The 23,082-nt window shown below is 42.1% G+C and overlaps 1 long non-coding RNA gene and 1 other non-coding gene across 2 annotated transcripts in view; one reads left to right on the top strand and one right to left on the bottom strand.

Moving 5' to 3' along the window:
- Positions 1-23,082, top strand: part of LOC116155417 (uncharacterized) — a 66,871-nt gene that overhangs the window by 8,606 nt on the left and 35,183 nt on the right. The gene's annotated exons all lie outside the window — the stretch shown is intronic.
- TRNAG-ACC (transfer RNA glycine (anticodon ACC)) lies at positions 12,965-13,037 on the bottom strand. The gene has a single exon. It is a non-coding gene; the product is annotated as a tRNA-Gly (tRNA).

Below are 23,082 nucleotides of genomic sequence, written 5' to 3'. Positions count from 1 at the left end.
GGAGTATCCACATAAATGATTTGGAATTCTTCTGCACAGGAAATTTGTTTCTTCTCTTGCATTAATTTATTCAGTCGTTTACATTAATGTGAACTCATGGATATTTACTTTGTTCTCTGAATTAGAATCCAGTGCTACATTATTTTGTTTGCTGAAATTATTCCAACTTTTGTCATCAAGAGCTCCTTTCAGTTGGCTCCTATATGCCTTTGACATACTCCCATCAGTGTGGGGTTTTGTTGTATAAAAAAATTCTTTATTTTGGATTTTATTAAGAAAATAAAATAATGGATAGTGAGTGAGTCTATTTTATGAAATGAAAACTGTATAAACTTTACAATTAATATGAGCAAAATTAAAGTATTTAATGAACTAAAACTCCTGTTCTGGTAGTAATTCTGATTCCTCCATCCCACATCTGCCAGATGTGGACAAGGAAAATCTTTGTTTTAGTTCTTTATGCAGGGTGTCCCTTACTATTCTGCTGTGCCTCATACTGTTATGTCCCAGATTCTCTGTGCAGATAGGTTACTTCCTTCATGGGCTTCACAACTGATTGCATAGAATTATCTGTATTTCTGTTTGCAGTTGCCCAAAGTTCAGATGCAATGTTTTAAGTACAATGGTGTTTATTATCTCTAGCCATCTCTTTCATGTAATTGCTTGGCTACAATCAAAGCTCTGCCAGGCACTGGATTCAGCGCTCCATATCGCTCTGCACGTGCGTGTTCTGATCTATGCCTCCATGATGACCAGCAGAGGGATTTGTATTTTGTGAGGGGAAGAGAGCTGCTGCTCCAGTAGAGATGACCTGAAAATGTTCCTCAAGGCACAGAACTTGTGGATTCTTTAGATTGATCAAGTGGACATTAGTAATTTTCTAATGCAGCAGTTGGGATGGGGGCTGGAGGTGTCATTTCTCTCTACGCCAAATTGTTGGGGGGTGGGGATGACCCTGCATGCCTGCCTCCTAAGGACAACACTTCCTAGGGACAAAGTATGTCAACTCTGCAGAATCACTTTGGGATCTGTAATTTCTGTGTACTTCTCTGACCTGAAGATGTGAGATTGCAGAAGCTTGGCTACAAGATTTTCTGATTTTATTCTCTCTTTCAACAAAGGGAGTTTTGGGGTCGTGGCGACCTCAAGGGCTCTCCTCCAGAGACCTCACTCTGTTTCATTCTTCTCAGGTCCTTTCTCTTCAGTTTACCTTTCTCTTTTAGTCCCTTAAAGATCCTCAGACCCAGGCAACTTAGAGTCACACTGATATTGCCACACACCAGCAGTGGTGTGAGAGCTGGAGACAGAATTGGTAGAGAGCGCCAAGAAGAAAGTTCCTGAAGCAGGAGGAAGTACTTACTTATAAGGTGTGGTCTAAGAGGCTCTAAAATGCCCCTCCCCTTTTTAAAAATTGAAGTACAGTCAGTTACAATGTGTCAATTTCTGGTGTACAGCACCATGTCCCAGTCATGCATATGCATACATATATTTGTTTTCATATTAAAAGCCCTTTATGACTCCTTTACTCAAGCATTTCCCTTCCTGATTCTGCCAAAGTTCTTGGAATTTCCCAGAGTTATCTACTCCGTTGGGTTTGGACGCAAAAGTCTTTTGTAAGGTACAGGTGCTGTTTAGGTGCAGGAACCATGAACAATTGAACTCAGATTAATGTATCAGCTAAGCCACAGTAGTTTTGCAAGGGAATAGGATGTTCCAGAGGGAGCAGGATGTGAGACAGGTGGGATTTGGTACTGGAAGAGCTGTGATTCTTACCTTGGGTGGTTATGGACTCCTTAGAGAGTAGTATTTCAAACGCTATAGACCTTCTCCCCAGGGGGGGAAAAATACATACAGTGGAAGTCACTTTTGCAGCTGTGTGTGTTTGAAAGTCAAAACTAAAGACAAAATTTTGCTTGAAAAGCCCTTAAATATCTTGTAATAACCTTTAATGAAAAAGAATATGAAAATGAATGTATGTATGTAGCTGCATGACTGGGACGTTGTGCTGTACACCAGAAACTGACACACTGTAACTGACTGTACTTCAATTAAAAGAAGAAAAAAAAAAAGAAAGAAATCAAGATTTAAAAAAAAATAATAGAAAAGCCCTAAAATAATCTATGAAGTATAGTCTAAGTGGCTTGGAGGTAGTTTGCTCTTCAGTCATTCTTATGCATGTTGACGTTTGATTACCATTGATGCAGACCAAGGATGGAATAAAAAGAAGGCACATATTCTGATATCTGGTCCTTCGCAACATTCTACCTTTGAAGTACCTATTAAATCTCTGGAGGAGAATGGGAGATAAGTGTGCGTTCTAAAGCTGGCCCGTGGGGTGCATTCTATTCTGGTTTTTACTACTGAGCCACGATCGCCTTACTCCATGCTAATAGATTTGTTTGTGGTTGAAGATGAAAAATAATTAGTTGCCAGTCTAGGTTTGAAAGCCAGAATATGAGTTAAACTTATTTGGAGCATTTGTTGTTTCAGGTGGTTGAGGGGCTGGGAAGCAGAGCAGCTGGGAAGGGAATGGGACCTGAAGGTGATGAGAACACAGCAGAGGAGAGAGAGAGAGAGAGAGATGGAGAGGATTGTATTAAAGCCCCTCTGCTGACCTTTGATTGTTCCTTGGACCAGCCCCAGCTGGAGATTTTCTCCTTTGTAAAATTCCCTTTGCTGCCTCTTCTGTTGGCTCCTCCCACCTTCCTTTCTCTCTCCATATGCCCAGCGTTCTCCCCTGGCCTCTCAGCACTCAGCAAGTGAGGCCCAAAGGAAGTTTGCAGTTGAATAAAGGAAAAGCATCAAGCAGCCTTATCACTACTTCCCCGATTCCTCTGGGTTTTCTTGTTATTAATTTTCTTATGCAATGTTTCTGTGAGACAGCTGTGTTTTCGGCTGGAGAAAAGCTTGTGACCTTAAGGACAGGAAAAAAAAAAACTATTAAGAAAAGGAGTGGAGAATGTTAAAAGGCAGGATTCCTTTAAATGGCATCAACTCTAGCCAGCTTCCGTCTTTTCTACAGAGTCTCCCCTGGCTGAATAGAAAGGACACGACCATTCTCTCTGGGCTGATGATTTCCAATTTGTTTTTTGGCACAAGGTCAGGAACAACAAGCTTTCTTAGTATCTGGTGAGACCACTCATGTATTCATTCTTTAAGCAAGTCCATAGATCTGTTAGTTAGGAAGTTAATTAGTGATTTCGGTGCACTGGCCACTGCAAAAGCCGTAATCTCTCTATTGATATGTAAAGGCACGCCTCTACTTCTGACCTTATTTCCTCATTTGATAGGAAATAAAAAGGAGGCATATGATTTAATTTATTGTTTGTTTATTGTCAAGATCAAATGAGATAATGTAGTGTGTGAAAATGCCGTTCATAACTTAGCACTTGCAAACAGCTCATTACATGTTGGTTCCACCTTCCTTCTCTGGGTGAAAATTCCCACACTCCGCAAGTTTCTATTCCCATCAGAACCTAGTGCCCATTACTCAGAACCCTGATAGGTGGCAAGAAAGAATAGGACACATGTGTTTGTGCTTCTAATGTCACATGTGGAAGGGTGGTCACGGAGTGGTACTCAGCTGGCTTTGACACCCATTATAATAGATTCCTACACCTTTAAGTTATGCTTCTCAAGTTAAAACTCTTATTTTTTTACATCCTTTTTGGCTTGTTTGTTTGTTTTAGGGGGGTGATTAGGTTTATGTATTTGTTGCAGAGGGACTGGGGATTGAACCCAGGACCTCATGCGTGCTAAGCATGAGCTCTACCACTGAGCCATGCCCACCCCCTAAAATTCTACTGGTTTTATGAGATGTATTCTGACCTGATCAAGAATGAAAATTTGTAACATCTTTAGTCATATTACATAACCTGCAAACTAAAGGATTTTGTAGTCAAGTAGCTGGAATTTTAAATTTCTTTTCCGTATATGATTATGCTGACATGCAGGTTCCATGAGGATGAAGTCTTTGTCTCATTCCTTCTTTTCATTGTAGAATCCCAGTCAGTCAGAGCAGTGGCTGACACGCAGTGTGAACTCAAAACTATTTGTTGAATAAATGAATGAATGAATGAACAAGCAAATGACCTTGTCCAAGCAGCCTAATGAAAGAGCCAGTCTAGGCTCTGCCTGTCTGGAATATCTGAGAACATCTAAAGATATTCACAGGAGTACTGAGAAAAAGTGTCTGAGCGCCTACTATGTATCTGGCTTTGTGTTGGGCCCTTGGGATTTTACTTTTAACAGGGCAGTCGTGCTCCTGCCATAAAATGAGCATAGAGCTTAGCAGAGAAGATATTGTATTAAAAAGTGAATACTAGAGGGCTGGTTTTTTATAACACAGAAGGCACAGAGTGTCCTGGAAGCACTGCAGGGGGCCACAGCATGTGAACAGAGGCATAGTTTCTAAAGCAAGTGTTAGGACATGAAAATATCTGGAAAACCATGAAACATGTTTCAGACGAAAGGTACTGTTATCCAAGTCCTTGTGCTTCACAAGCTGGCTCTTCCTGGTGCTCTGTCTCTTTCTTAGGATCATGGGGGAGGAACATAGCTGTCGCGATTGTTCCGACATGTATGCAGCTGAAGAACCAAGCCTGAATAGGACAGCAAGCCATTTGTTCTAAAATTCTTCTTTTGTTTAAAAAATATTTTCTAATTTAATTTTTTTTTTTACTTTTAAATTTTTGGAGGGGGAGGTAGGTAATTAAATTTATTTATTTATTTATATTTGTTTTTTAATGGAGGTACAGGACCTTGTGCATGCTAAGTATGCGCTCTACCGCTGAGCTATACCCACTCCCCACTAAAATTCTTCTATCGAGGAAACATCTGTCTCTCTTTCAGGATGCCAACCATCACATGGGCCTTCCAGCATTAGCATCTTTTTCAGCCATTGGCAATGTTTGCCTCCTCCCCCCCCAGGCTTCGTCACTGCACACAGACACACACCTTTGCCCAAACTTCAGTTCCAGGCTTTTCTATGAAAGACTCTGCAGAAGCTCCTTGAAACCATCTTAAGTCTTCACAGTCCATGCATCTTCCCCCAGGGGCTTTGCCCAGCTGTTTCATTTGCAGTGTATTTATCACTTTTCAGCTCACTTGAATGCAAGGGGAAACACAAGAGAAAGACACTATTATTGTACTGTTTTTGTTTTCTGGTTGTCATTGTATTTCTTCAGAGTCATAGGATGGAAGAAAGCCTGGGATGTCATTTGGTTTCATTTCCTATTGGGCAGTCACGTAGGCCCACTCTTTTTTTTTTTTTTTTTTCTTTTTAATTGAAGTACAGTCAGTTTACAATGTTGTGTCAATTTCTGGTGTACAGCATAATGCTTCAGTCATATATATACACACATATATTCATTTTCATATTCTTTTCTTTCATGCTTTTAAATGAAACTTTTAATTCAGTATCCTCTCACTTTTAAGTCACTTAAGGAGGATGAAATTCTGTAGGTTCCTCTGATAAATTATTCCAGAGTCAATAAAGCTTGTTTTTAAAAATGCTTTTTACATTTAGCTCAAGTACCTCCTGTTGCCTCTGAGGACAAGTGCTAAGTTTCAGTTGTAGCATAGCCTACCATGTAGTTAAGAGCCAAGTTCTTAATACCAGAAGTGGGATTTGAACCCACAGAGGATAGAAACTCACTGGATCTTAAGTCTGAGGCCTTAAGCATTCAGCCATTCTGGATCCCAAGAGCCAAGTTCTTGGACTCAGATAGATCTTGGTTGCAATATGACCCCTGTTTCAGCTGAATTGTGTGCTGTGAGACCATTGCATGACCATTTTGTAGCCTGGTTTTCTATCTGTAAACTGAGGAAAATAACATTCAGATCAAGAGGGAAATGTCTGTGTCCCTGACTCTCAAACGATGAATATTTGATAAATGGTGATTATCACTTTGCTCCGTATCAAGTATCTAATTATATTTGAGAGCAAGAACCATGACTTGTTGGGGTTTGTATCCAGCACAGCCCTTAGACAGCACTGCGGATATGATAGGTACTCAGGAACGGTGTATAAATGATTAACAAAAAATAAGCATAGGAAACAACTTGCTCGCCAGTTAACTAGGTCCATGACGGGGCAAATCATTTGCACTTCCTGAATCTTTGTTTAAATTCGTGTAAAATGATCGTTTTACAAAGGCCCCTTTGCAGTTGAATATTTATGGTGGGCATTTATTTCCTCTGCTCTGTCAGAACTCCAGAGAAGGAAGTTCTTTTAGGCACAATTTCTGGGCCTAAGAATGATTTTTTTTATTAATAATCTGATTTTTAAAAATGCTCATAAGTTTTATTTAGTTACATTTAAAAACATCTTTTGGGGGAAGTTTTAGAAACTTTGTCATGTTTTCTTGATTAGATTTTAAATGCACGGAAGTTAAATGTTGAGTTTCTGTCCCCTTCAGTATTATTTCACAAACAGCACAGACCCAGTATTTAATACTGGTTCCCAAAGTGAAAGTGGAGGTGGGGGAAGGAGGCGAAGAAGCAAACTCTAGAACAAGTCCATTTTGTTTGTTGTTCCACTGACTAATGGCTTCAGCTTTCTCCCTGGAGTGTTTCCAGAGCTCTTTGCTAGATGCTCACCTTGACTCTGCCCAACATTCTCAACCTCAGCTAAAGCAAACTGCAGCTGATGACAGCATCGGGCTGCAGAAAGGCAGCTGGTAAAGCCTGGGCACAGTTCTACTTAGAGAGACCATGATAAACTCACACATGCATTCATTTAACTATTGATTTCTCAGAATTTTAGGTGACTGAGGAGGGAGGTATGTGATTGGGGGGGAAGGGGAAAATTCCTTGGTGTGGGGGGGTGGTCTTAAACCCTCTTTAGAGTTTCTTTCTATGCTTGACTCTTTTCTGGGATGCTGAGGTTTCCAGCCGGAATATTGACTTCATCATAAAATTCTAAGGAAATGAATTGTTTTGTCAGTTTCACTGAGGGCCCCTGTGGATTCCCAAAGAGCACAGTAACCTTCAGTTAGGTGAACACACCACTAGGTGGAGAAAAGAGCATGTCAGTCTTAGCATAATCTTCTCATCTGATCCACCAAACTGTAAATCTTGGGGAGTTCCCAGTATATACACCAGTGTTAACTGAGATACGTATCCATGATACATGAAGATTAGTGATACATAAATAAAAAGAGGGAAATAAGATGATATCCCTGAGTGTGCAGACTTACAGAAGCCTACTCTGTGGTGCTGTTCTACCAGGGAGTTCTGCTATATTAATTTTTTTATTTCAATAGGTAGATGGCATTACTTAGACTTGTGGGGAGACCAGCTTGTAATGTGGGAGAATGATTTGTCCAGCTTCAAGTTCATTGATAACACCAATGAGAATACAATTTAGGTTAGTTGGTAGATTTTCATAGCTTTGTACCACAAACACTAGATTCATAGCTTTATATTCGGCACTTTTACTTTGTGCCAGTGATATCAGCAAAGAGAAATCCACACTGAAGAAAATTTCCACAAACTGCAAAAATTCTTAACTTTCTAAATATTATGCCAATGATTTCATCAGATATAGAGCAAAGAGTCTTTCCTTTGAGAACTTCGTTTCCCACAAACTGATTAAAAAGATACAATCCAGGAAATCCTTTTAGTACAAACCAGGGAGAATTGATATAAATGGAAATAAGGGAAAATGAAAACAGAGGGTAGAGCCTGACATTTGTTTGATAAAATAGCATAGGCGGTTATGAATGGCACAATATAATTCAGAGTCCACAACACTTCTTTAATATCACAATCACATATATTACCTTACTTAATGTTTACATTAAACTTGTGAGGTGCCTCTGACTGTCCCCCACCTGTCTTTTGTGAAGACAAGGAAATGGGTGCAGGGAGAAGGTAAATAATAACTCCAAACAGGTATTCAGTGTGCGTGGGAACCCGATTCAATTCCTGTTCCACCCAACGGTGGGTACGTCAGTTGTTTTTCCCATTTTGCCAATGACTCTCCACTTTTTTGTCAGCCAACAACCCTGGTGATTCCTGCCCATCAAGAGCAGTGCTTGCTACAGGGTGGTGGTGGGGAGGTGGGGTTTTCCCTGGGGGTCCCCCCAGAATCTGTGTGGGTGAATCTGTGTAATCTGGAAAAGATGCCAGAGACAGCTCTACTCTGCTAGCGTGCACCCTGACTGACATGCCCTGCACTGTCCCACACTCTGTACCAGGATGGTTTGATTTGTCTATTGACTTTAAGTTTGAACTTCTTCCCGACTTCCTGTTTAATAACTCCGCATTAATTTTTTTTTTGCACAAACTTCCCAGGCAATTAGTTTCATGGAATATTTCTGGGTTAGCCTATTTCCTTCTCCCAGAAGGAAATCTGGGGGTCGATGGGGCAAAAAAACTCGTACCACACAGTTATGTTAAGGTTTAATTAGGATAAAGCATCATTGCAGAGGTTACTGTATGAAGCTGGAACTCTCCCCCATGTCACATCTTAGTATTTCTCATCTAGTGAGAGTATTTGACCTTGCTTATGACAGCTTACTGTAATAGGAATCATTCTATCTAAGCTCGCTCTGACACACACAGCTCAAATGCTCCCCAACATGCTTCCAGGAGCAGGGCTTACTTGCTTTCACTATCCCCTAGGCACAGGCCCTTCCTTTCATGGCCACAGTCATCTCAAGACTCCTCTGAGGCTCACCCACCGCAGCCCCGCACAGCACCGCCCACCACCCCTCCCTTCCTCTGTGGCACTCTGGAACGTTGGCCAGGTTACATCCATGCTTAATAACCTGTCGCATATTTTACTGGTTGCTTTGGGCTTCCTTCACAGTTTCCTCCCAATATTACTTTTTTTTTTCCAATTTATTAGCAAAATGAAGTGGTGAGTTTTGTGATGTTGAGCTGGGCCTAGAGGCAACACAACATTAGAGGGTTAGGGTCATGCAGCTCACTGAGTTTAGGTGCCCTGAGCCCTCTGGAAATAATGCTGAGCAGACTGAATTACATCGCTTTATGTCCAGCTTTGTGACTCATACTGCCTGCTGAAAAGAACACTTCTACTTTCTCGCTGTGTTGGTGGTTTCAGGTTTCAAAATGATATTCTTTCCAAATCTCTGGCCAGTTCGGATTTCACAGACAGCACAGCCATTTCAGGCTTTACCTGGGGGAAAGGAGCTGTGACTTTCCATTCAGAAGCTGTTGTCTGTCAGGAGCCACACCAGGAGAGGATTTCTCACAGCTGCCCTTGATGGTCCTAAAGCCCTTCCTGGAGCAGCTGTGAGCACCATGACTCTGCTCCTAACCTCAGAAATCAAAGGAAAGAAGAGAGTGTGTGTTTTACATATTCTCCTCTGTGTTTTTATTGCTTCCTGTCTGCTCTGTCCGGGCTCTAACACTAGTGGACGAAGAAGTGGCTGGGCCTGCCCACAAATGATGTCATTTCAGGAGTGGATGTAATTTTCAACCTTTGTCGAGATATCTGAAATCTCACCTGGGAGAGTCTTTCTTTTGGGACTGTCTTCAAGAGTTTCATATGAAAGTGTAAAATACCATTGGAACGTACTGTCTTTTAAGCCTTATACTTTTTTGCACTTAAACACCTTCAGGCAATGTCAATCCACACCTGAGGGTTACTCATTTTGACAACTAGCTGAAAGCAAAATAATAGGAAAAACAGTGACTCTCACAAACAGTTTGCCAAGAAATGGTGCTAAAACAACCAAGGACAAATTTTGACAAGTTCACACTTTTTTGGTCCTCCCATATGTGTGTAATAATCATCCCATTGTAAGAGGTTTCGGCATGTCACATTTTCAGGACATATATTTATAGGTTTTGGAAAAATTAACACTTAGTAAGCATGTCTCTAACTGTGGACAGGCTAAGTGGAATGTTAAAATGTGTACCACACTATTTTCCTGCAACCAGTCAAACTACGATCACAACATTGAGAGTATATTCATCTCTCAAGTAGATGACTAATATTTTTACTTTTCTTAGTTACTCATTTGGGTAACTGTGGCTCATCTCCCTCCCTTGGTGAGATCAGAAGGGATTCCCTGGACAGGATGGGAAATGGAAACAACCTTTACCGAGTGGAGAGTACGTGGACCCAGGCTATGACTGCACAGCTGGGTCTAAGAGCACACGGGTCAGACGGCAGGGGGATGGGTCAGACGGCAGGGGGATGGCCCAGTGGGTCATCAGCACAGAAGGGGCCGGAAGTAGAAATTGGGAGGGGAGTTCTGAGTCAGAGAGACTGAGAGCAGAAAGGGCAGACTGTGGTAAGTGAACTGTTTGAACAAGTGTTGGACGCCGACAATGGGACTGAGAGTGAATCTTCACATAGTCTTACCATCCAGGGTGTGGTCAGGTCTGGAACGGGATGGATCTATTCTGGTCTATTCTGTTCTACTTTAATGTGTGTGTGTGTGTGTGTGTGTGTGTGTGTGTGTGTTCTTCCTGTGGGCCAGGCTTCTGCTAGGCCTTGTGAAAGTAAACATCACCACCACCACCACTTACTTTCAGGTACTGTGATAAGTGCTTTGTACATATTACTCATTTAATTCTCACAAAAATCCCATTGGATGAATATTATCTTCTGCTACATATGGGGGAGCAAGTTCAGTGATGTCAGGAAAAGCTTCCAAGGTTACATGGGATACAATTGATAGAGCTGGAAATTGAACTCCGTTTACTCTTTCTGTAAAGTTTATGATCTTAGTCACTGTGCATTCTAGCTGGCTATATGCATTAACCTGTTTTGAAACATTGATGGAAACAAGGACTTCAAGAATTTCGATTGCATGGCTAGGTGATTAAAACTAAGCTCACTGGCTTTGCAGGTCATGAGGCACTCTAGAAGCAAAGGGAAAATTGTTTACTCTTAGCTTTGCTGGTATTTCTTTCCACTTTTGCCTTTTCTCACCCTATCCTCCTGTCTGCTGTATTACGAAAACACGAGAGTACAGGGTACATGGTTAACAACTGAATTCCAAGCTCTCTCACAGAGATAAGCTCCTATGAGGAGTTACACAGGGCACAATGAAAGAAGTTTGGAAGAAGAAATGATGAGATCAAAAGAAAGTGCCTGCCAGGTCCAAGGCCCTGTTCTGAGTGTTTTGTGATATGAGTGAGTATCTCACGTCACTGCTGTCTTCCAGGAGCTTAAAAACCTGCGGGATGTTAACCCAGAGCACACGACTACTTAGAGAACCAGGCAAGATTAAATAATGAAGACTACAAGAGATGCCACTAGGCAGCTTAATCGATAAATAATTGCTGTTGCCAGTGTGTGTTACGAAGAATTAGAAGGACTGGAAAGGAAGCTCACGTGGAGAGAAGAAAACATTCTTAACTAATACTTGACAGCTACGCAGGTTTTGACTCAGTGGTGAGGCTGAGGCAATGGGAATGGAATAAACAAAACAACGAAAAACAATATAGGGATGATGAAGAGTCCAGTTTGGTGCAGACTTGGTACCAAGGACCGGTGGCAGCCAAGGCTGAGAAAGTGGGCCGGGGTAGAGTGCGTCAGACCAAGTGTCTGAGTGGTAAGAAGAAATCCAAAATCCTCCTTCCAAATCTCCAATATACTCCTCTTTCCAATCTTCAAAGCTGGCCCTTCTTTCTTCTTTCTTTACTCCATAGTCCAAGACACATTTGCCTAATTGATGCTTATAAATATTAGAATTGTCCTTGGGTTTTTGAAGCCTTGGGCATTTGGGATGCTGGGAGCTAGCTGACCAAGGGACTTTGTGAGAAGAGTGGTGGGGCAGATACAGCAGGTGGCGCCCTCTCACCAAGGCAGGAAGAGCCCACACTGACTAAGCCAAGCCAGGCAGGCCCTTCCTTGTGAGTCGCTTCCCAGCTCAGTAAAGGAACCCCCATGCCTTGCTTAGTGTGTCCCTCTCCACTTTAATTTTAACTATTTAGCTCCTTCATGACATTTTGAAGGGGTGGTGGGGAGCTGGGAGGTTTATTTCTTAAAGGCATTAGTAAAACTCATTTTGGCAGACGGAATTGAGAGTTCCATTAAGAGCCGTTGATATTCTGTCCAGATGTCAGGTAGATGATGGTCTTTTAAACTAAAACAACTGGTGTGCTCACTGAGGGTCTATTTTATTTCTTTCCTAGTGCTTAGCTTCTGTATGCTGTTGCTAAGCTTTATGGCAATAAATAAATAAATAATCCATAATTACAGCCCTTTCTCCGGAGTGTGAAGAAACATCTATTTCTGTTTGAGATAAACCTTGGGGATATTTAGAATAGAAGGCTCAGTCTAAGTGGGGCATGGACGTGCCTTCACTGCGTGTTGCTGTGGGAACATGGGCTCTCCACCGTGGTCCTTGGCCCAGTGGAAGGAGGGCCCTGGGATCAGGGCTTGGCCCAGAGGAGGGTCTCAGAAAAAGTGAACTGAGCACCTACTCTATCCATATTTTATGTTCAGAAAAGTGGGATATTTTATCTTTGTCCACCATTCCTTTCCTTATTTATTCCCTAAAGACTACAGCAAAAATTTTGATGGCTAAATGGAACCATTAGGGCTACCCAGGGCAGCCTGGTGACATTTTGTTTCTTGGAACCAGCTGATTCCTGCTCCTTTCCTATCTTCCCGTTTCTCCTGTGGTCCTCTGATGCTCTCTGGTGCTGATGGCCCCACACTCTTCCGCTCCACCTGGATTTATTGCCCTGCTCTTCTCTTCCTCCATTAAAATGACCCTGTTTCATGCCCATGATAACTTAATAGCTCAGTCCTTCTAGTACTATTGTGATTTAAAAAAATTTTAAAGTTCAGAATTACATTTTCACTTTTGTGACCACTTGACCCAGTTTTATTTTATTTATTTATTTTTTGGGGGTAATTAGGTATTTATTTATTTATTTATTGGGGGGGATTAGGTATTTATTTATTTATTTATTTATTTATTTATTTATTTATTTATTTTGGGGGGGTGTAATTAGGTATTTACTTATTTAATGGAGGTACCAGGGATTGAACCCAGGACCTCGTGCATGGTAAGCACACACTCTACCACTGAGCTATACCCTCCGCTACCCACTTGACCCAGTTTTAGATTTGTAAAATATGCTCACTGTATTCAAGACTCCTTGTTAGTTAGTCTACAGAAATGGCCTTATCAGTGCCTGAGGAGAAACTAAGATTGTCAGTCTCCCCGTTCCCTCTGAGGCATGTTAACCTCATGTCTGCTTTCATAAAGGGAGCGAAGAATTTCAGGCACCAGGCTGATGAAGGAGATGGTTTGGGGGTAGGCAGGTCACTAAGTTCTGTCAAATCAGACCCTCTGTGAGAGAGTTATGTATCTCACACAGAATCTCTTGGGACCTTTCTTCTGCAGCCCTGTGCCCTGCCAGGATGTGGGAAGGCATATCCAGGTAGGAATGATCCTGCTGGAACAACATTCTGGAAAGGTTCTGGCTAATGTTTGCTTGCTCTGAGCACCAGAATCTGGTTACAACTGTCCACTGGGCACATCCAGTCCTGGAAATTACGCATCGTGGTATTTGCTGGGGAGTTTCACATTGGGTCTTATGAGGAACACAAAGAGGATTAAATGAGGATAATTAAATCCATACCCAAGAACGTACGAGGTGCAAGTGACTGAATAGCCAACAAGCAGACACACACACACACACACACACACACACACACACACACACACACACACGCACACGTGAGAGCCCCATTCACGTACACCCGAGCAATCGCGAGATTTCCTATCTCGACTCGTTAGAGGACTGGTGAAAGGTCTGGTCAGGACTGCCTATGGGAAATGTCTATGCCCGGGCCATGCATAGGTCTTCACCTCCCCTCCCCCTTCTCATCTAATTCTAGGATGAGATTTTGTTATCTTCCATGTGCCACGCTGTTCCTTATCCCTCCTGGGTCTCTGTTGGAATGGCTACTTCTTGAATCAGAGCTTTTGTATACTTTAGAATTCTCAGGCTCTCTGCCAGCACAGAAGCTACACTTTGAGATGAGTTTCTATCAGCCGTGCTTCTTTAGCTCTAAGTACTCCTCTTCCAGCATACTACTGCATGGGTCTGTGTAATACTGGACCTTCTGGAGAGTTTTCCTTTTTTCCCATCAACAGACAGTGCTAGTCACCTGGAAATGCCTTAACTCTCTCCACTACCTCACTTCACTTTTGTTTTTCAGCCCCTTCATTCAGTGGAGGCAGGGTGAGTAGCTGTAGAAATAACTGGCTATTAATTGAGAAGAAAGCAACTTCCAAGCCAACAACTATCTAAAAGTCTTGACCGTTAGAAAAGGGACATTAACTTTAGGCTTCTTCCCTCATCAATTTGGTATATGTGGACTTCTTTAAGGATTTTTTGCCATTCAGTTGTGAAAACCTAGAAAGGTTTTGAACTTGAGTTCTCATCCTTGCCCTTGTCTTGAGGCCAAGACAGTAAGCAGTGCAGCCTACCGCACACTCTGCTGAATGTCTGCCACCTTCTTCTAATGGGAAACCCGCACAGAAGAAACAAGCAGTGTTACTGAAAGCAGCAAGCTGTGAGTGGTGGGGCAGCTCCCAGGAAGGAGAATGGCTCTGGGGCTCCTCCCCTCCCACAGAAAGAGTACAAGTCCTGAGGCTACCCTGTCCATTATAAACCCTTCACCACCTTGATGGCTAGTTACTGTTGGTGGAACCCAGTGAGCTTTCAGTAACCAGGCTGCACCCTATGTTCTTACACTCTCTCTCTCAAGACAGTGGCAGAAACCTAAGTGGTCAGTACTGTGTTGGTTTGGAGGTTAAATTCTAGGCTAAACTGGGGATCACAGAGATGCAGAAGGATGGAGGCCAGGTGACAGACTTTCATTTTTTGTTGAATTGTAAAATGCATTGATCATTTGAGCACCATTTAGAAAATGCCACTATTTAAGCTAATGTGGAAACTGTGAGTGAGTGTGCGTGCGTGTGTATTCACATGGCTCCTCTCCCAGCTCTTAAAGCCTCACCATGACTCACTGCTTTCTTTCCCCCAACAAATAATCATCATTACGGATTGAATTAACTGGAAATGACAGATAGCAATGTTTGATTTTATTACTACTACAAATCAGAAGTACCAGAAAGATGTAGGCTTGATAGATCTGGACTCTTTAGTCTAGTCTGAGCTCCCTGAAGGTCAGAGGTTCTTAAAAATCAGAAGGGTATTGAGCCTGAGTCGTCAAATTGCTTTTCTGTTTGGGAGCAAGATAGACAAGGGAGAATACTTTTAAAACCCTCTTAGAAAAGTGCTTCTCCTGGTTACTGCCTGAATGAGTGGCTTAAACATCTGAATTTTTTTTTTATGGGGAAGTTTCTCTTTATTGGACTGAAGGAAGTTAACATACTTGGAGAACTGAGGCTGTTTTGTGCAGCACTTAACACAGTGGTAAGAAGGTACTCAGGATGCATTTGGTGACTAAGTGATTGCAAAGTCCACTCTAATCTGCTGCTCGACTCCTTTCTCTATTAATGAGAACAAATGTAATCCTGTCACACAAACTGTAATCTGGAAATGGCTTTTAGAAATCCACTCTACTGAATAAATGGTCCATTAGAGCCCATCATTATATGGAGGCCATGATGGTCCATCATTATCAAAGTTAAGAAGGTACATTAGACTAGATGGTGGTGGGAGATGTAGAGGAGGGGGAGGTCTATTTAACTATTTCAAGATATTGATGGAGAAAAAAATTTAGCTTCTAAATTTTTATCTGCTTAATATTCTTACCAACAGCCTGAAGTATTATAATGTCTGGAAATTGTTAGAAACTGTAAAGGGCTGAGATTTTACCCTACTTGTAATCTAATACATTAGCCTGCTACGGTTTCAGAGATACTGGCAGAACACACAAGACTCCTGGGTCAGAGACAAAAGACCTTATTACTTTGAGAAATGGCAGTAGACAGAGTATCAGAATTCTCTTGTGGAAGCTCCTTGAGCTCCAGTTCCCACAGGGTGATGCAGAGAGTTCCAGGTGACACCTGCACGTGCAGTGGGTTACATGATAGGAGAGGAACCCTGAGCTTGGGGAACCCAAGTACATTATAGTGATCAATGAGTATGCCTGCCTTTGCTCCTGAGGGAAATGCTCTATCTTCCAAGCTGCTTTCTGTACAAACATCCTTGAAAAAGCTAGTCCAAAACAAAGTCAGTGCCTCTGCTCATGAGATGTGCAGAAGCATGAGAGTCCCATGGAGAAACTGCCTTGAAAGAATGTGGTATCCATGCCCCATGTGGGTTCTCCATCCCTTTCCCACTGCTATCTTTAAGCCACCATCTTTAGGCCACCATCTTACTTGGCATGTGGTGGTTCTCACTGTCTTCAGTTTCTGCTGTCAAACCAGGCTTGGAATTATGCTGGGTATTTTTATTTCCCCTGACTCTGAACAGTTGAGGATTCCCAGAGATCTTTGCAATCAAGGGAGATGACAAATCAACTAGGTCTCTGCCAGGAGGGAGTAACTTTTTCTGGGGCCAGTGCTGACACCTGCTTGAAGGAGACGTGGGGAGGAGGGGAGAATAAATAGAAGAGAGAATACAGTGCAGGGGAGAATAGCTCAGTGGTAGAGCACATGCTTAGCATGCACGAGGTCCTGGGTTCAAGCCCCAGTACCTCCATTAAAAATAATACACAGATAAATAAACCTAGTTACCTCCCTGCAAAAAAACAAAACAAAACAAAAAACATAAGTGAAAGAGAAGGAGAGAAAAAAAGGAGAGGGGGCAAAATCTATTGCATGGTTGAAATCTAACTGCATTAGTTAGGATTTTTCCTTGAGTATTTTTATCTGTCATTTCCAATAGAATCAGAGACAGTATTTAGCATCTATTTATGAAGAGTAAAGCAGTGAGTCACAGAATGCTGGTAAGGCTAAGGCCCCAGAGGAAACTGTGTGGGTAGCAAAGAAATCAAGCTTTCATAAATTGAACTAGCTGCAAAAGATAAAGATACTTTTTAAAAAAAGTCCCCCTATTTAGTAGAGTGAACAATTTAAGGGAAACTTGAAGAAAACATGTTATGTAAGTAAAAAGTGAATGTTTGATGGCTGCAGTTCACAGAGAAACTTACACGAATCCAGAGTTCTCTCAGGGTGGGAATGTGACTCCACCAGCACCAGCAGCCTTTGGCTGTGAAGGGTGCCTGTGCCTGTGCCTGAATCTTCTCAACGGCCACCCAAGGCTTCGCTAAATCTCTTTAACAGCAGAGGAAACACTGGTACAAAAGTTAAACAGTTTGCCCCGTTAGTGGACCAAAAACATGAACTGAGTCGCCTGATTCCAAGCCCAGATTTTGACCCACAATGTTAAATTGGAATGAAAACTAATAAAGTAGAAACACAAGGGAGAAAACGGGCCATTTCTTCCTCTTTCTTTTTGCTCAGAGTTGACCCTCCTCCCTAAGAGAGTGGAGACAATATGGCAGGTGGCTCTTTTCCTGCTGACCGACGGAAATGCTTCACGCAAGGGACAGCCGCAGAGGGAAACAGACGTATGAGTAAAGGGATGTGCTGTTCCGATGGGCAGAGATCAGAGCGGCCCACTCTTCAGATCCGTCATGCAGAAGGGCTTCAGTTTGTAAAAGGCAGAGAAGGAGAACTTGCCAAGGAAGCTGCCCTAAACAGCAATGTGTTTGGGTTCTTACGTTCTAATTTTTTTTAGAAGGTAGCTGAATTTCCTCATGGAACATTGCAGTCTTTCTCATCGTCATTAAAGTGGTTCGACCTGCTGTACTGGATGGAATTTGTTGAGTTTGAGGCTCAGCTTCCTGTAGAAGAGCTACATACTCTTGCTCAAGTCCTGGAATCCATGGAGAGGAGGAGACAATGGTTATAAAGTGTTAAATCCCAGATGAGTAAAAATAATAATTACTATCATCTAAGCAGCATCCTAAATCCACCTTTCTCTCCTAAGGAGATGATGACTCACCTTAACCTTATCCAGAAAAGAAATTCTAGCCTCCCTACCAGGTTCTTTTTTACCTCCCTACCAGGTTCCCACTACTGGTCTTATTTAGCACAGTTCCCTCTCTCTTCCCTTAGCTTGTCCTATAGAGTGTAAATAGTATTTTTCATCTTATATAGGTATCGTTCGATGATTATTACTCTGCTCTGTGTGTTCTCTATGTCTTGATCCTTTACACATTGGCTGTCATAGAGTGGAAGTCTCTCAAGGGCATGGAATCCGTTATTGGGAACTGTGTCTACAAAAGTGACAAACACAAACAGGTGTTGAATTAACACTTTGTGTTAACTTGAAGACAGCGTTGGTGATGATACTGATGACAAACTTCTTCACAGTTTACTGAAAGTCAGAAAAGTGGTAAAGTTATTTCCGGAAGCCTTCAGAAAGCCTCAGAATCATGGAGAGTAAAGAAAATAGTTAAAATTAAAAAAAAAAAAAAAAAAAGAACTTAAAAAAAAAAAGAAGTATGCCTTAGTCTTGCCCTTTTAAATGTATGGAGAACATTTCCACTTCCGCAGTCCATCATTATGTGAAAGGCAGCCGTGCCTTAAACCAAACTCTCCATCTTGCCTCTCAAAGCAGCCCTCCTGATTAGCATCCCGATTTCAGATTTATTCTCTTAGCTTCCCAAGCTCAAAACCCCTGAGTCATTTATTATTGCCGCCGTATCCAATCAGTAATCAAGTCCTGTTGTTTCTGCCTTCAAAATAATTTCCATAACTTTCCCTTTCTGTTACTATGGATACCATCGAATCTCCCTTTTCGCTTCATGCCTGGACAACTGCAGTAACTTCCTGAGTCTCTTGGCTCCAATCTACCCTGCCTGCAGCTGCTGTGGAATAATTTCTTTTGTCATATCACACCGCTGTCCAGAAACCTTCACAGGCTCCTCCCTGCTCTTCTTTAAAGCCCAAATTCTTTAAAGTAGCTTGCATGGACTTCCAGAATCTGACCATATTGAAAGGATCCCTGCTCACTGACGTGATGCCTTCATGGAAAACCGAGAAGGCACCTCCTGGAGGCAGAGAAAGCCTGGTGATGCAGGCTTACAGAGAGAAGCAAGCCTTTGTGTGAACACCCTGTAAAGGGTGGTCGCATCCTCAGGGGGCACGCCCTCTGCTGTAGGGTACACAGTGCCCTTGGAGAGCAGGGCACAGGTGGTTTTTTAACTCCCAACCACTTCAAGGTCTTTGCAGATCTTAACTTCCACAATCATTGGCAGAGCCCGGCAGTCTACCTGTTCAACCTAATTTCCCTTTGCTCCGAAGCTCAGACAACTTTGCTTTCCTTGAATATGCTGTGCTTGATTTTACCAGAGTACCCTGACTCTTAGTTTTTGCATTTCCTGAAATGCACTTTTACTTCCTCATAGCTGGGTAATTCCTGCTTGCCCTTCAAAGTTCACCTTAAATGTTACTCTTCTGGAAAGCTCTTTCTAATTCCACAGCCTGAAAAAAACTGATCTTTTAGGTTCCCACAGCACTATGCATACTCAGTTATAGCACAGAGGGGTCGGATATGATAACCCACAACTCTGATGGACCAAAGTATACACTTTGGAATTTTGTGGTAACTGACTTTTTCTTACCCTGGAGTTCTCATTTCTGGAAAGTTGGAGAACCTTAAACTTGCTTATTGCGAAGTAATTCTGTCTCTTTTGGATAAACAGACACTGCAAATGTTCTAACCCCCACTCTCAAGGGAGGTGGGTCTGAGCAGGGGAATGTTTGCATGGACTAATGTGTCCCGGAAGAGGTGAATGTTTTCTCTGTTGTCCTCCTTTGCCTCCTTCTGGTCCTCTGGTTAATCTCATCTCACCTGTGGTTCAGGAGGCAGCCTGCATGCACGTTAAAGCTGCTACTGAGCAGCTGACTGTTTCAGCTCAGGGGCTGTTCCTTCACAATGGGAGATGCATGGTAATTGCTCCCAAAGAGCTCAACCATCACCTCCTGCCGATCAGCACCACATCAGTTCTTGCTGGTGCTTCAGATTCCCAGTAACTCCATGTCATCTCCTCCTTGGCCTGTCTTTGCCTCTAGCAAGTTTACAGCCAGCAGGCCTGGTCCACATTCCATAAGGCAGCCAGGAGCTTTTGGATTCCTTCTATATCATGTAAGCACCAAGGGAGAGCCAGGTGCATCCTACCAGGCCTGTCCCTGCAGACACCTCCTCCACTCTTTGTTGTTTTGCTGCTCCAAGGCCAGCTTAGGTAACCTGAGAAAGCCGAGCACTAGTGTGGATGCTCTTAATTTCTCCCTCCATGCATCTGGGGATTTTTGTGGCAAGCTCTCTTGCCGCAAAATCCTCCTGTCTCCACACATATGTGGCCCCAGTTCTGGGGAAGTACTCAGGGACTCATGCTCATCCTCTCCATCCTCTGACTCCTGTAAGTCTCCCTGACCGAACACTGTCCCTCAAGTCAGAATTTTTTTTCCATTCCCTTCCTAATCTTTAGGTGGATGTAACTTCCTTTGTTAGAGCCCCAAATTTCTGTCTAGAGCTTATAATAAAATTATATGTTGGGCACTTCCAATTTTTGCTCCTGAACTTTAGAAATACCTTTATTTTTCAGCAAACTCTGGCTTACATTACCACAGTTTTGCCGTGGGCTTCAAAATCCTCTCTTACAGATCAAAAGCTGAACAGTGGCTCTTTCTTTGCATTCTGGTTATAGCAACAGAATCTTCCCAGAGGTAACAATGCATCTGGCTTAGTAGAGGACAGGCTCATGCAAGGAAGAGTGAAAAAGGAAGCCATTAATATATTATAAAATATTATCTGCTGCTACACAAATGCCTGTATTACATTGTAATCACAGGTTCACTGGCCTGTCTTTCCTTCTCTACTAAAAGTCTTGCATGGGAGCTGTGTCTTATTCACCTTTGCCTCTTAATATCAATAAAACAAAAGCAAGGTTTAGGGCCACCTCCCAGCCATCCCTGGTCCAGTGGGGAAGACAGGGAAGGATCTCAAAGGAAAATAAAGTATTAAGATTTCACACCCACAAGCAGGGAGTGGCACACATATGGTAGAGAAGATGGACAAGTGTCATTCTGAGGGCTTCTGGGGTGGGTCCTATGTTGATTGGTTAGACAAGAATTTGCAATCTTGTCCATGGGTCTTCATAGGGGAAAAACTAGATACATGCAGTGTTGTTTTTGGCTCCCTGAAACAGAAGATGGTAGTGTCCTTGTTATTGTGGAGCTGGCCCAGCTTAGTGCTGGCCCTCATGGAGAACGATGGAGCACTTGAGGGCTGGGGTACAAGTGCACAGGTAATCTGAATAGCTCGCGCTATATACCAGGCTCTTTGAGGAGCCGTACATATGTTGATTCATTCATTCCTTATCATAGGAAAATAAAGTGGCTTCCATTATTAATTTCATTTTACAGATAAGGAAATGGATGTGCAGGGACGTGAGGTGATTTGTCTGAGGGCATATAACTAGAAAGTAGCAGAACTAAGAATGTGAACCCAGGGAGTGTAACTGAGAATTACACCTGAGACTCGTATTCATACATTTCAAATATTAACATTTGTGCCTAAATTCAAACTGCTGTAGTACAATCAGACTGAATGAGCCTATATGTCAGGCTTATAGACTTCAGCAAATTTAGAGGAGAATCTGTTGACCAAAAAGAGGAAGACTTGTTTCGGGTGGCTGATGTGTCAAAAGTATCCAAAAGGAAATCCCCCCCCAAAGGAACATTTCCTGGGAAAATCCACCAGCCCAGAGTCACAGAAAATTTGCTTTCAGCGTCTAAATGTCTTTCAAACTTTATTTAAAGTGAAACTTTTTTTTCCAAATAAAGTCTTACAAGGGAGTCCAATAAGTAAGAAAAATCAAAGTGAAGCTACAAAGCTTCCAACGAGATCATCAATCTTCAGCGTCCCTCCCCACCCCTCTTCACCTGTGTTGGCATTCCAGAGGAATACATGGAGCTCTGGTCAAGCACCTGACAAATTCATTGTGCCCCTTCTATGTACCAGGAACTTTGATACATTCTGCTACAAGATTGTGTAAATCCAAATGTGATTAAAAGAAAGGGCTACTTTTCAAAATACATATAGTCAGTCTGAAACTTGCTTTATGGTAAGTTATTTGAACCCCCACACACGTGTTAGAATACTTGCTTTGCCTGCTTGACTAGGTATGCACGTCAATTTTTGTGGGAAAAAAAAGAAAGAAAAAATATTGACTTCATCTTTTATTATGACTTCATTTTCATATATTCACCATATACAGATATAGTGACTTGAGTTTTCTGAAGTAAAATCTGGGTTTGGTACATTATCTGACAACGGGAAAGAGTATTTCAAAATCTAGGCCCTCCATACAGCTCATTATATGGTTGGCAGTTTAGTGTGGTAAGGTCAGAAAGATCTGGTTTTAAATTCTGATTTCATATATTTTAAGCTAATTGCCTGACTTCCTTATGTCTCACTTTCCTCGCCTAAAATATGGGCTAACTATACTATTTACATCTCTTAAAGATGTTCTAAGAGCAAATGAAATCACAAAGGTAAACTGGCATAGTGCCCTGCATGTAATAAGTGTTAGCTATTATTATTACTACCAGGCTGGCAAAAATAGTATTTTTGTGCTGTTATCGTTTATCAAATGGGGTCAGCTCTTAATAAGCAGTGAATAAGGGGCAATTCATTCACATTTACGTGGATGTTTTAAATATACTTGTTGTACTGCTGTGTGCCTGACGTTGCATTAGACACTAAGTGTACAAGGTCCTGTCCTCTGTCCTCAAGGAGTGTATGTGCTAATGGTGGAGCCAGAGAAGACCAATGACCACTGTCAGTGGGAGCTGTGGAAATGTAGTACTACCAGTTTACACAGGGTGTGATGTTAATGGGTAAAAGGAAGACACCTAAATGCAAGTGTGGCATTAGAACAGTTTTTCAAGAGGGTTGTATGTGAGCTAAGATTTGAAGAATGAGTCGGTGAATTGTGGACAGAAGGAACAGCATGTACAAATGTACAAAAGGAATGGAGATTTGAAACAGCTTGCTGCATTACTGAATTTACAGTAATTTAGAATGTTCCAAAGTGAAAGGTACTTAGAGAGAAGATGAGTTGGGGCATTGAGATAGGCAAGTGCAGAT

Source organism: Camelus dromedarius, chromosome 12 (assembly GCF_036321535.1).
Source record: "Camelus dromedarius isolate mCamDro1 chromosome 12, mCamDro1.pat, whole genome shotgun sequence".
NCBI lineage: Eukaryota > Metazoa > Chordata > Mammalia > Artiodactyla > Camelidae > Camelus > Camelus dromedarius.
This window is presented reverse-complemented; position numbering and strand designations above follow the sequence as displayed.